A 12,389-nucleotide genomic window follows, 5' to 3' on the forward strand; every position below is an offset into this window, starting at 1 on the left:
GCTAAATGGACACAGAAATATAGGGTGGAGAGAAGGAATGTGCTGTATCATTGGGGGAGAGCAACCAGGAGTACATACCAAGGTGTACATAAATTTTTGTATGAGAGACTGACTTGATGTGTAAACTTTCACTTAAAGTGCAATAAAAAATAAATAAATAAAGAGTATCCAAAGAACAAAGTTGTATTGAAGAGAGTGCTTCTTAGCTCAAGGACACACATGTGACTAAATGGGCAGCTTCTGTCCAGAGGTGAGATGAGAAGACAGAAAGGGACAGGAGCTGGTTGAATGGACATGAGAAATCAGGGAGGAAAGGAGGAGTTTGCTGTCACCTTATAGGGAGAACAACTAGGGTCACATAACAACTTGTGTATACATTTTTGTATGAGAAACTAACCTGAACTATAAACTTCCACTTAAAGCAAAAAAAAAAAAAAAAAATCCAAGGTTTTGTTTTTTTTTTTTAATGAGTAAGACCAGAGTATAAACCAGAAGGATCTCTAATACAGAACAAAATGACAAAGTTTTGTACCTTTCTAGGAGTCCCTGGGTGGTCCAAGTAGTTAACATGCTCAGCTGCTAACCAAAAGATTGGAGCTTTAATTCCACCAAGAGACACCTCAGAAGAAAGGCCTGGCAATCTGATTGGGAAAAATCAGCTATTGATAACCCTATGGAAGAAAGATTCAGGAATAGGAGGAGGAAAAGGAATGTGTAGCTAATGGCCTCTATGAACAACTACCTCCTTTGCCGTGAGACCAGAATTGGACGGTGCCTGGCCATCATTACTGAACCTTTTGATCAAAGATTCTACAGGAGAATCTTTGATCTAAAGGGGGTAAAATACAGAACAGAATTTCAGATTCTTACGGAATTCAGATTTTCTAGAGCCACGGAGGCCCTAGATGAACCCCCAAAACTATTGCCCTGAGATAATCTTTAAACCTTAAACCAAAAATATCCCCTGAAATCTTCTTAAAACTAAGCAATAATTTAGCTTAACTGGTAAAGGATGTCTGCCTTCAGCATTATGCGTTTTTAAGATCTATCTATATGGGATCAAATTGACAACAGCAACTTGAAAGATTAGCTAGAAACCTTAGGGGGCAGTGAGTTTATGTTAACGAGGGAGGAACAACTCAGAAAAGGAGGATGAGAATGGTTGCACAACTCGAAGAATGAAATCCATGTCATGGAAATGCACATGTAGAAACTGCTGAATTGGTATATTTTTTACTGTGTGTCACGGATTGACTTATGTCCTACAAAAAACGTGTGCATCAACTTGGTTAGGCCATGATTCCCAGTATTGTGTGGTTGTCCTCCATGTTGTGATTGTAATTTTATGTTGAGAAGGTTAGGGTGGGATTGTAACACCACCCTTACTCAGGTCACCTCCCTGATCCAAGGTAGAGGGAGTTTCCCTGGAATGTGGCCTGTACCACCTTTTATCTTTCAGAAGATAAAAGGAAAGGGAAGTAAGCAGAGAGTTGGGGACCTCATACCACCAAGAAAGCAGCACCAGGAGCAGAGTGAGTCCTTTAGACCCGGGGTTCCTGCGCCTGAGAAGCTCCTCGACCATGGGAAGATTGAGGACAGGGACCTTCCTCGAGAGCCGACAGAGAGAAAAAACCTTCCCCTGGAGCTGATGCCCTGAATTTGGACATTAAGCTTACTGGGCTGTGAGAGAATAAACGTCTCTTTGTTAAAGCCATCCATTTGTGTTTTAGCAGCACTAGATAACCAAGACACTGTGTATATTATCAACAACAACAAAAATAAATAAAATAAATTATTAAAAAAAAAAGAAAGAAAATCCTATGGAACACAATTCTGCCCTGACACACATGGGGTCACCAGGAGTGGGACTCAACTCGATGGCAACTGGTATACCACCTAACAAAAATTTAACTTGTAAAAATTAAAAGCTTTTTCACCATTTTTTTTTTTTTTTTTAAAAACCTGGATCCAACACCTTGTAAAGGTTAACTGTCAAAAGGTTACATTGAACAATAAGTTCATGACTGAATTCCTTCTCCAGTTTCTCCCCCCCCTTTTTTTTTGGGTTCCATTTAGAATCCATCTTAGCACTGATTTGTGTCCTGGGCAACCAATTTGACTGTATTTACCTAAATCGTTTGTGGACAATCAAAGCACTTCCTAATAACCTGTTATAAAACCAGAGCCATCTTCTGGGTGACTTCAATGACTTCTTCTGTTTAAATATGGAGAGGGTTAGTGACATACGTAACCTAAAGGGAAAGCTTATTGTTTACTTTGGAATTTTTTATAGAATGTCGTCATTTAGAGTCCAGATTCTATTCTAGGAAAACTCTAAATTATAGCAAAACTTAATTCATAAAAATTAATATTGGCATTTCTCAACCTGAACGAACTGAAGAAAAAATTCAAGTCTCCAGTTGCAATATTGAAGGAATCTATGGGTAAAATATTGAGAGATACAGGAAGCATCAAAAGAAGAGCAATACACAGAGTCACTGTACCAAAAAGAGTTGGTGAGCATTCAAACATTTCAGAAGGTAGCATATGATCAGGAACCAATGGTACTGAAGGAAGAAGTCTAAGCTGCACTGAAGGCATTGGCAAAAAACAAGGCTCCAGGAATAGACAGAGTATCAACTGAGATGTTTCAACAAACAGATGTAGCACTGGAAGTGATCACTCGTCTACGCCAAGAAATTTGGAAGACAGCTACATGGCCAACCAACTGCAAGAGATCTGTATTTATGCCTATTCCCAAGAAAGGTGATCCAACCAAATGGAGAAATTATCAAACAATATCATTAATATCACACGCAAGCAAAATTTTGCTGAAGATCATTCAAAAGCAGTTGTAGCAGTATACCCACAGGGAACTGCCAGAAATTCAGGCTGGTTTCAGAAGAGGACGTGGAACCAGGGATATCATTGCTGATGTCAGATGGATCCTGGCTAAAAGCAGAGAATACCGGAAGGATGTTTACCTGTGTTTTATTGACTATGCAAAGGCATTTGACTGTGTGGATCATAACAAATTACGGATAACATTGTGAAGAATGCGAATTCCAGAGTACTTAATTGTGCTCATGAGGAACCTGTACATAGATCAAGAGGCAGTTGTTCAGACAGAAAAAGGGAATTCTCCATGGTTTAAAGTCAGGAAAGTTGTGCGTCAGGGTTGTATCCTTTCACCATACCTGTTCAATCTGTATGCTGAGCAAATAATCCAAGAAACTGGACTCTATGAAGAACGACGGGACACCAGGATTGGAGGAATACTCATTACCAACCAGCATTATGTGGATGACACAGCCTTGCTTGCTGAAAGTGAAGAAGACTTGAAGCACTTACTGATGAAGAACAAAGATCACAGCCTTCAGTATGGATTGCACCTCAACATATAAAGAAAACAAAACCCCTCACAACTGGACCAGTAAGCAACATCATGACAAACAGAAAAGATTGAAATTGTCAAGGGTTTCATTTTACTTGGATCCACAATCAATACCTATGGAAACAGCAGTCAAGAAATCAAAAGGTGCTGTCACCTTTGACTGGCAGTCCATACCTGGTTCCTAGCATATTACTCAGCACTTAGTATGTGCCCAATAAATTTGCTGGTTAGATTAAAAAAAAAAAAAGAAATCAAAAGGTGCATTGTATTGGGTAAATATTCTGCAAAGGACCTCTTTAAAGTATTGAAAAGCAAAGATGTCACCTTGAAGACTAAGGTACTGCCTGACCCAAGCCATGGTATTTTCAATTGCCTCATATGCATGTGAAAGCTGGACAATGAATAAGGAAGACCAAAGAAGAATTGACGCCTTTGAATTGCAGTATTGGCCAAGAACATTGAATATGCTATCGACTACCAAAAGAAGGAACATATCTGCCTTGGAAGAAGTTCAACCAGAATGCTCCTTAGAAGCAAAGATGGCAAAACTGAGTCTTACATATTTTGTGCATGCTGTCAGGAGGGATCAGTCCCTGGAGAAGGACATTATGCTTGGTAAAGTACAGGGTCAGGGAAAGAAAGGAGATTCTCAAAGAGATGGATTGACACAGTGATTGCAACAATGGGCTCAAGCATAACAAAGCTTGTGAGCATGGGGCAGGACCTGGCGGTGTTTTGTTCTGTGGTACGAAGGATTGCTATGAGTCAGAACTGATTTGAGGGCACCTAGCAACAACAACCCCCACGTGTCTGTCAGTTTGTCGTACCGTGATGGCTTGCTTGTTGCTGTGATGCTGGAAGCTATGCCACCAGTATTCAGATACTATCAGGGTCACCCATGGAGGACAGGTTTCAGCTGAGCTTCCACACTAAGACAGACTAGGAAGAAGGACCTGGCAGTCTACTTCTGAAAAGCATTAGCCAGTGAAAACCTTATGAATAGCAGCGAAACACTGTCTGATATTGTGCTGGAAGATGAGCCCCCCAGGTTGGAAGGCACTCAAAAGATGACTGGGGAAGAGCTGCCTCCTCAAAGTAGAGTCGACCTTAATGTTGTGGAAGGAGTAAAGCTTTGGGGACCTTCATTTGCTGATGTGGCGCCACTCAAAATGAGAAGAAACAGCTGCAAACATTCATTAATAATCAGAACCTGGAATGTACAAAGTATGAATCTAGGAAAATTTGGAAATCGTCAAAAATGAAATGGAACACATAAGCATCGATATCCTAGGCATTAGTGAGCTGAAATGGACTGGTATTGGCCATTTTGAATCAGACAATCATATAGTCTGCTATGCTGGGAATGACAACTTGAAAAGGAATGGTGTTGTCCAAAAGAACATTTCAAGATGTATCCTGAAGTACAACGCTGTCAGTGATACAATAATATCCACACGCCTACAAGGAAGACCAGTTAATACGACTATTATTCAAATTTATGCACCAACCACTAGGGCCAAAGATGAAGAAATAGAAGATTTTTATCAGCTGCTGCAGTCTGAAATTGATCAAATATGCAATCAAGACCCATTGGTAATTACTGGCGATTGGAATGTGAAAGTTGGAAACAAAGAAGAAGGATCAGTAGTTGGAAAATGTGGCCTTGGTGATAGAAACAGTGCCAGAGATCGAATGATAGAATTTTGCAAGACCAACGACTTCTTCATTGCGAATACCTTCTTTCACCAACATAAACAGCAACTATACACATGGGCCTCGCCAGATGGAACACACAGAAATCAAATTGACTACATCTGTGGAAAGAGACGATGGAAAAGCTCAATATCATCAGCCAGAACAAGGCCAGGGGCCAACTGTGGAACAGACCATCAACAGTTCATATGCAAGTTCAAGCTGAAACTGAAGAAAATCAGAGCAAGACCACAAGAGCCAAAATATGACCTTGAGTATATCCCACCTGAATTTAGAGACCATCTGAAGAATAGATTTGATGCATTGAACACTAGTGACCGAATACCAGACGAGTTGTGGAATGACATCAAGGACATCATAAATGAAGAAACCAAGAGGTCATTGAAAAGACAGGAGAGAAAGAAAAGACCAAGATGGATGTCAGAGGAGACTCTGAAACTTGCTCTCAAACATCAAGCAGCTAAAGCAAAAGGAAGAATTGATGAAGTAAAAGAGCTGAACAGAAGATTTCAAAGGACGGCTCGAGAAGACTAAGTAAAGTATTATAATGACATGTGCAAAGAGCTGGAGATGGAAAACCAAAAGGGAAGAACACACTCGGTGTTTCTCAAGCTGCAAGAACCAAAGAAAAAATTCAAGCTTCAAGTTGCAATAGTAAAGGATTCCGTGAGGAAAATATTAAAAGACGCAGGAAACATCAAAAGAAGATGGAAGGAATACACAGAGTCATTATACCAAAAAGAATTAGTCGATGTTCAACCATTTCAAAAGGTGGCATATGATCAGGAACCGATGGTACTAAAGGAGGAAGTCCAAGCTGCTCTGAAGGCATTGGCAAAAAATAAGGCTCCAGGAATTGATGGAATATCAACTGAGATGTTTCAACAAACAGATGCAGCACTGGAAGTGCTCACTCACCTATGCCGAGAAATATGGAAGACAGCTTTCTGGCCAACTGACTGGAAGAGATCCCTATTTATGCCTATTCCCAAGAAAGGAGATCCAACCAAATGTGGAAATTATAGAACAATATCATTAATATCACATGCAAGCAAAATTTTGCTGAAGATCAATCAAAAGCAGCTGCAGCAGTATATCGACAGGGAACTGCCAGAAATTCAGGCTGGTTTCAGAAGAGGACGTGGAACCAGAGATATCACTGCTGATGTCAGATGGATCCTGGCTGAAAGCAGAGAATACCAGAAGGATGTTTACCTGTGTTTTATGGACTATGCAAAGGCATTCGACTGTGTGGATCATAATAAACTATGGATAACACTGCAAAGAATGGGAATTCCAGAACACTTAATTGTGCTCATGAGGAACCTTTACATAGATCAAGAGGCAGTTGTTTGGATAGAACAATGGGATACTGATGGGTTTAAAGTCAGGAAATGTGTGCGTCAGGGTTGTATTCTTTCACCATACCTATTTAATCTGTATGCTGAACAAATAATCCGAGAAGCTGGACTATATGAAGAAGAACGGGGCATCAGGATTGGAGGAAGATTCATTAACAACCTGCATTATGTAGATGACACAACCTTGCTTGCTGAAAGTGAAGAGGACTTGAAGCACTTACTAATGAAGATCAAAGACCACAGCCTTCACTATGGATTGCACCTCAACATAAAGACAACAAAAATCCTCACAACTGGACCAATGAGCAACATCATGATAAACGGAGAAAAGTTTGAAGTTGTCAAGGATTTCATTTTACTTGGATTCACAATCAACAGCCATGGAAGCAGCAGTCAAGAAATCAAAAGATGCATTGCATTGGGTAAATCTGCTGCAAAGGACCTCTTCAAAGTGTTGAAGACCAAAGAAGTCACCTTGAAGACTAAGGTGCACCTGACCCAAGCCATGGTATTTTCAATCACCTCATATGCATGTGAAAGCTGGACAATAAATAAGGGAGACTGAAGAAGAATTGATGCCTTTGAATTGTGGTGCTGGCGAAGAATATTGAATATACCATGGACTGCCAAAAGAACGGATAAATCTAAGAAGAAGTACAGCCAGAATGCTCCTTAGAGGCAAGGATGGCGAGACTGTGTCTTACATACTTTGGGCATGTTGTCACGAGGGATCAGTCCCTGGAGAAGGACATCATGCTTGGCAGTGTACAGGGTCAGCGGAAAAGAGGAAGACCCTGAACGTGGTGGATTGACACAGTGGCTGCAACATTGAGCTCAAGCATAACAACGATTGTAAGGACGGCTCAGGACCGGGCAGTGTTTCATTCTGTTGCGCATAGGGTCGCTATGAGTCGGAACCGACTCGATGGCACCTAACAACAACAACAAAAACATTTTTGCGTGTGTGATTGTAAAGGGTATTTTATGTTTATTATCAGTGTCCACTTGAATTATCTTAGTTCCAGTGGATGTCATGAAACCCTGGTGGCACAGTGGATAAGAACTTGGCTATTAACCAAAACGCTGGCAGTTCAAATCCACCAGCTGCTCCTTGGAAACCCTATAGGGCAGTTCCACTCTGTCCTTAGGTGGTTATGAGTCAGAATGGACTTGATTGAAATGGGTTTTATGTTTTTTAATTTTTATCAGTGTCGCCATATTCATTGGTAGTATATGAAAATACAATGGATTTTCATATGTTGACCTTGTATCCTGCAACCTCATTGAAGCCACTTATTACTTCTGGGAATTTCTTATAGATTCCTAAAGATTTTCTATATAAACAGTCATGTCATCTAGAAATGGGACAGTTTTCTTTCTTTCCTCTCCATCTGTGTGCTTTTTCTTGCCTTACTGCACTGGCAACAAACTTTGGCTCTATTTTGAATAAGGGTCATGAGAGGGCAGTATCTTTGCTTTGTTGCTAATCTTACAGGGAAAGCATTCCCTCTTTCACCATTAAGTAGGATGTTAGCTGTAAGGTTTTTGTAGATGTAGGTTTTTTCAAGTTGAGGAAGTTCCCCTGTTTCCATTTTTCTGAGAGTTTTCATCAGGAATGGATATTGAATTGTGTCAAGTGTTTTTCTACATCTATTGATAAACTCATGTGGTTTTTCTTTTTGAGCCTGTTAACGTGGTAAATTACATTGATTGATTTTCTAATATTGAGCCAGCCTTGCATACCTGGAATAAACCCCACTGGTTCATGATGTGTAATTCTTAATATTGCTGAATTCTACTTGTTAATATTTTCTTAATGTTTGGATCTACATTCATGAGGGATATTGGTCTGTAGTTTTCTTTTTTTGTGCTGTCTTTGTCTAGTTTTGTTATCAGGGTAATACTAGCTTAATAAAATTTATTGGAAAGTACTCTTCTATTATCTGGAAGTGAGTGTGTAGAATTTGGTGTTAATTCTTCTTTAACCGCATGGTAGATTTCTCCACATGGGCCTGGAGATTTTTTGGGGGGAGTTTTTAAATTGTAAATTCAGTTTCCTTCATAGCTATACCCAGTGCTGTCAAGCCTATTCCGACTGATAGCCACCCTATAGGACAGAGTAGAACTGCCCAATAGGGTTTCCAAGGCTGTAAATCTTTATGGAAATTTTCAGACTGCCACATCTTTCTCCTGCAGCGTGGGTTGAACCGCTAACCTTTCTGTTAGCAGTTGAGTGCTTAACCACTGTACTACCAGGGCTTCTTTCATTGTGTTAAACCAAAACCCGATTCCGACTCTAGGACAGGGTAGAACTGCTCGATAGGGTTTCCAAGAAGCAGCTGGTGGATTCGAATCACCAACCACTTGGTTAGCAGGCAAGCTCTTAACCACTGCACCACCAGAGCTGCTTCATAGCTATACCAAACCAAAAACCCAAACCCATTGCTGTTGAGTTGATTTCAACTCACAGCAACCATATTAAAAAAAAAAAAAACCCGTTGCCCTAGAGCAATTCCAACTCAAAGTGACCCTATAGAACAGAGTAGAACTGCCCCATAGAGTTTCCAAGAAGCGCCTGGTGGATTCAAACTGCCAACCTCTTGATTAGCAGCTGTAGCACTTAACCACTATGCCACCAGGGTCTCCATATAGTGCTATTTAAGTAATCTATTTCGTATTGGGGGAGTAAGGTAGTTTCTGTTTTTGGTGGAAGCAATTCATTTTGTCTAAGCAGTCAAATTTGTGTGTGTAGGGTATTTTGTGTATTCCTTTATGATTTTTTTGATGTCTGCAGGGTCAGTAGTGTTATTCTGTTTCATTCCTGATATTTTAAATGTGTGTCTCCTCTGTTTTTTCTTTGTCAGTCTTGCTAGAGTTTTATCAATTTTTTTTTTTTTTTTGTGGTCTTTTCAAAGAATCAGCTCTTTGTTTCATTAATTGTCGTTACTGTTTTTCTATTTTCAGTCTCACTTATTTCTGCTCTTACAATCATGTCTCTCCTTCTGCTTGCTTTGGGATGATTTTGTTCTTGTTTTTCTAGATCTTGAGGGTGGGAGCTTAGATTACTGATTTGAGACTGTTCCTCTTTTCTAATGTATGCATTTAGTGCTAAAAATTTCCCTCTCAGCACTGTTTTAGCAATTTCCCACAAATTTTTATATGCTGTATTTTCCTTTTCACTCACTTCAGTATATTTTTATTTCCCTTGAGACTTCATCTTGGACCCATGGATTACTTAGAAGTGTATTGTTTAGATTCCAAGTGTTTAGAGAATTTCCTGTTATCTTTCTGTTATTGATTTCTAGCTCAATTCTATTGTGATCGGAGAACACACTCTGTATGATTTCAATTCTTTTAAATTTGTTGAGATTTGTTTTATGACTCAGGGTATGATCTATCTTGGTATATGTCATGGATTGAATTATGTCCCCCCAAAAATGTGTGTATCAACTTGGTTAGGCCATGATTCCCAGTATTGTGTGGTTGTCCTCCATTTTGTGATTGTAATTTTATGTTGAGAGGATTAGGGTGGGATTGTAACACCACCCTTACTCGGGTCGCCTCCCTAATCCAATATAAAGAGAGTTTCCTGGGGGTGTGGACTGCACCACCTTTTATCTCTCAAGATATAAAAGGAAAGGGAAGTAAGCAGAGAGTTGGGGACCTCATATCACCAAGAAAGCAGCACCAGGAGCAGATCACATCCTTTGGACATGGGATTCCTGCGCCTGAGATGCTCCTCAACCATGGGAAGATTGAGGACAAGGACCTTCCTCCAGAGCCGACAGAAAGAGAAAGACTTTCCCTGGAGCTGATGCCCTGAATTTGGACTTGTAACCTACTAGACTGTGAGAAAATAAATTTCTCTTTATTAAAGCCATCCACTTGTGGTATTTCTGTTATGGCAGCACTAGATGACTAAGACAGTATATGATCCATGACTTTTAAAAAAGAATGTTCTACTGTTGTTGGGTGGAGTGCTCTGTAAATATCAATTAGCTTCTGTTGGTCAATGGCGTTATTGAGTTCTTCTATATCCTTGCTGATTTTCTGTATAGCTGTTCTATAAATTGTTAAGAAACGGGTGTTGAAGTCTCCAACTATACTTGTAGATTTGTCTATTTCTACTTTCAGGTTTATTAATTTTGGCTTCACATATTTTACAGCTCTGTTGTCTGGTATGTATATTTTCGGATTGCTATGTCTTGTTGGTAAATTGACTCCTTTAGCATTATATGATGCCCCTCTGTCTCTGGTAATAGTCTTTGCTCTGAAGTCTACTTCATCTAATACTCCTGCTTTCCGTTGATTAATATTTGCATAATATATCTTTTCCATCCTTTTACTTGCCACCTGCCTATATCGTAATATTTGAAGTGAGTTTCTTAGTGGATAGCAAATAGTTAGGTCATGCTTTTTAATTGACTCTGCCAACCCGTCTTTTAATTGGTATATTTAGACCATTTCTATTTAATGTAATTATTGATATGTTAAGGCTTAAGTCTGTCATTTTATTTTTTGTTTTCTATTTGTCCTCTTTGTTTTTTGTTTCTCTGTTTTCTTTTCTATGTCTTCCTATAGGCTATATGAACATTTTTTAGAAATCCATTTTTATTTATCTATAGTGTTTTTTTTTTTTAAATAATATTTGATTGTGTTTTAGGTGAATGTTTACACAACAAATTAGGTTCCCATTTAACAATTTTTATACAAATCGTTCCATGACATTGATTACATTTTTTACATTGTGTCAGCATTCTCACTATTTCCATTCTTTTTATTCTGTTTCCATTAATCTAGCTTCCCTGCCCCTCCTTACCTTCTCATCTTTGCTTTAGGGTAAATGCTGTTTGGTCTCATATAGCTGATTATTTAAGGGATCACAGTACTCATAGGTGATATTATTTTATAAGCCAGTCTATTATCTGGATGAAAGGTGACCACCAGGAGTGGCTTCAGTTCCAAGTTCAAAGGGTATCTTAGGGTGATAGTCTTGGGGGTTCTTCTAGTCTCTGTTGGTCCAGTAAATCTGGTCTTTTTTTTTTTGGAATTTGAATTTTGTTCTACATTTTTCTTCCATTCTATCTGGGACCGCCTATTGTGTCCATGGTCAGAACATTTGGTAGCAGTAACCAGGCACTATCTAGTTCTTCTGGTTTCAGGCTAGTCTATAGCTTTTTTTTTCTTTCATTTCAATCATAGTTTTGTTTTATTTTTTTTTTAATTGCTCTTTAGATGAAGGTTTTTGGAGCAAATTAGTTTCTCACTAAACAATTAATACACATATTGTTTTGTAACCTTGGTTGCCAACCCCACAACTTGTCAACACTTTCTCCTTCTCAACCTTGGTTTCCCCATTTACATTTGTTTAGCTTTCCTGTCCCCTCTTGCCTTCTCATCCTTGTCCCTGGGCTGGTGTGCCTGTTTAATCTTTATACACAGCAGAGTTATGTATGTTATTGTTTCTTTTATGGGCCTGTCTAATCTTTGGCTGAAGGGTGAACCTCAGGAGGGACTTCAGTACGGAGTTAAAGTGGTGCCCGGAGGCCATACTCTCAGGGTTTCTCCAGTCCCTATCAGACCAATAAGTCCGGTCTTTTTTTGTGAATTTAAATTTTGTCCTATATTTTTCTTCAGCTCTGTCTTGGATCCTCTATTGTGATCCCTGTCAGAGCAGTCAGTGGTGGTAGCCAGGCACCATCTAGTTGTGCTGGACTCAGTCTGGTGGAGACTGTTGTAGCTGTGGTCCATTAGTCCTTTGGACTAATCTTTCCCTTTGTGTCTTTGGTTTTCTTCATTCAGCATTGCTCCAGATGGGTTGGGACCAGTGGAGTATCTTAGATTGGTCTATAGTGTTTTTGAGTCTTTGCATAACATTTTTAGTGGTTGCTCTAGGTATTATATGCATAATTTATGAGTCT

The sequence above is a fragment of the Elephas maximus genome, chromosome 4 (assembly GCF_024166365.1).
Source record: "Elephas maximus indicus isolate mEleMax1 chromosome 4, mEleMax1 primary haplotype, whole genome shotgun sequence".
NCBI lineage: Eukaryota > Metazoa > Chordata > Mammalia > Proboscidea > Elephantidae > Elephas > Elephas maximus.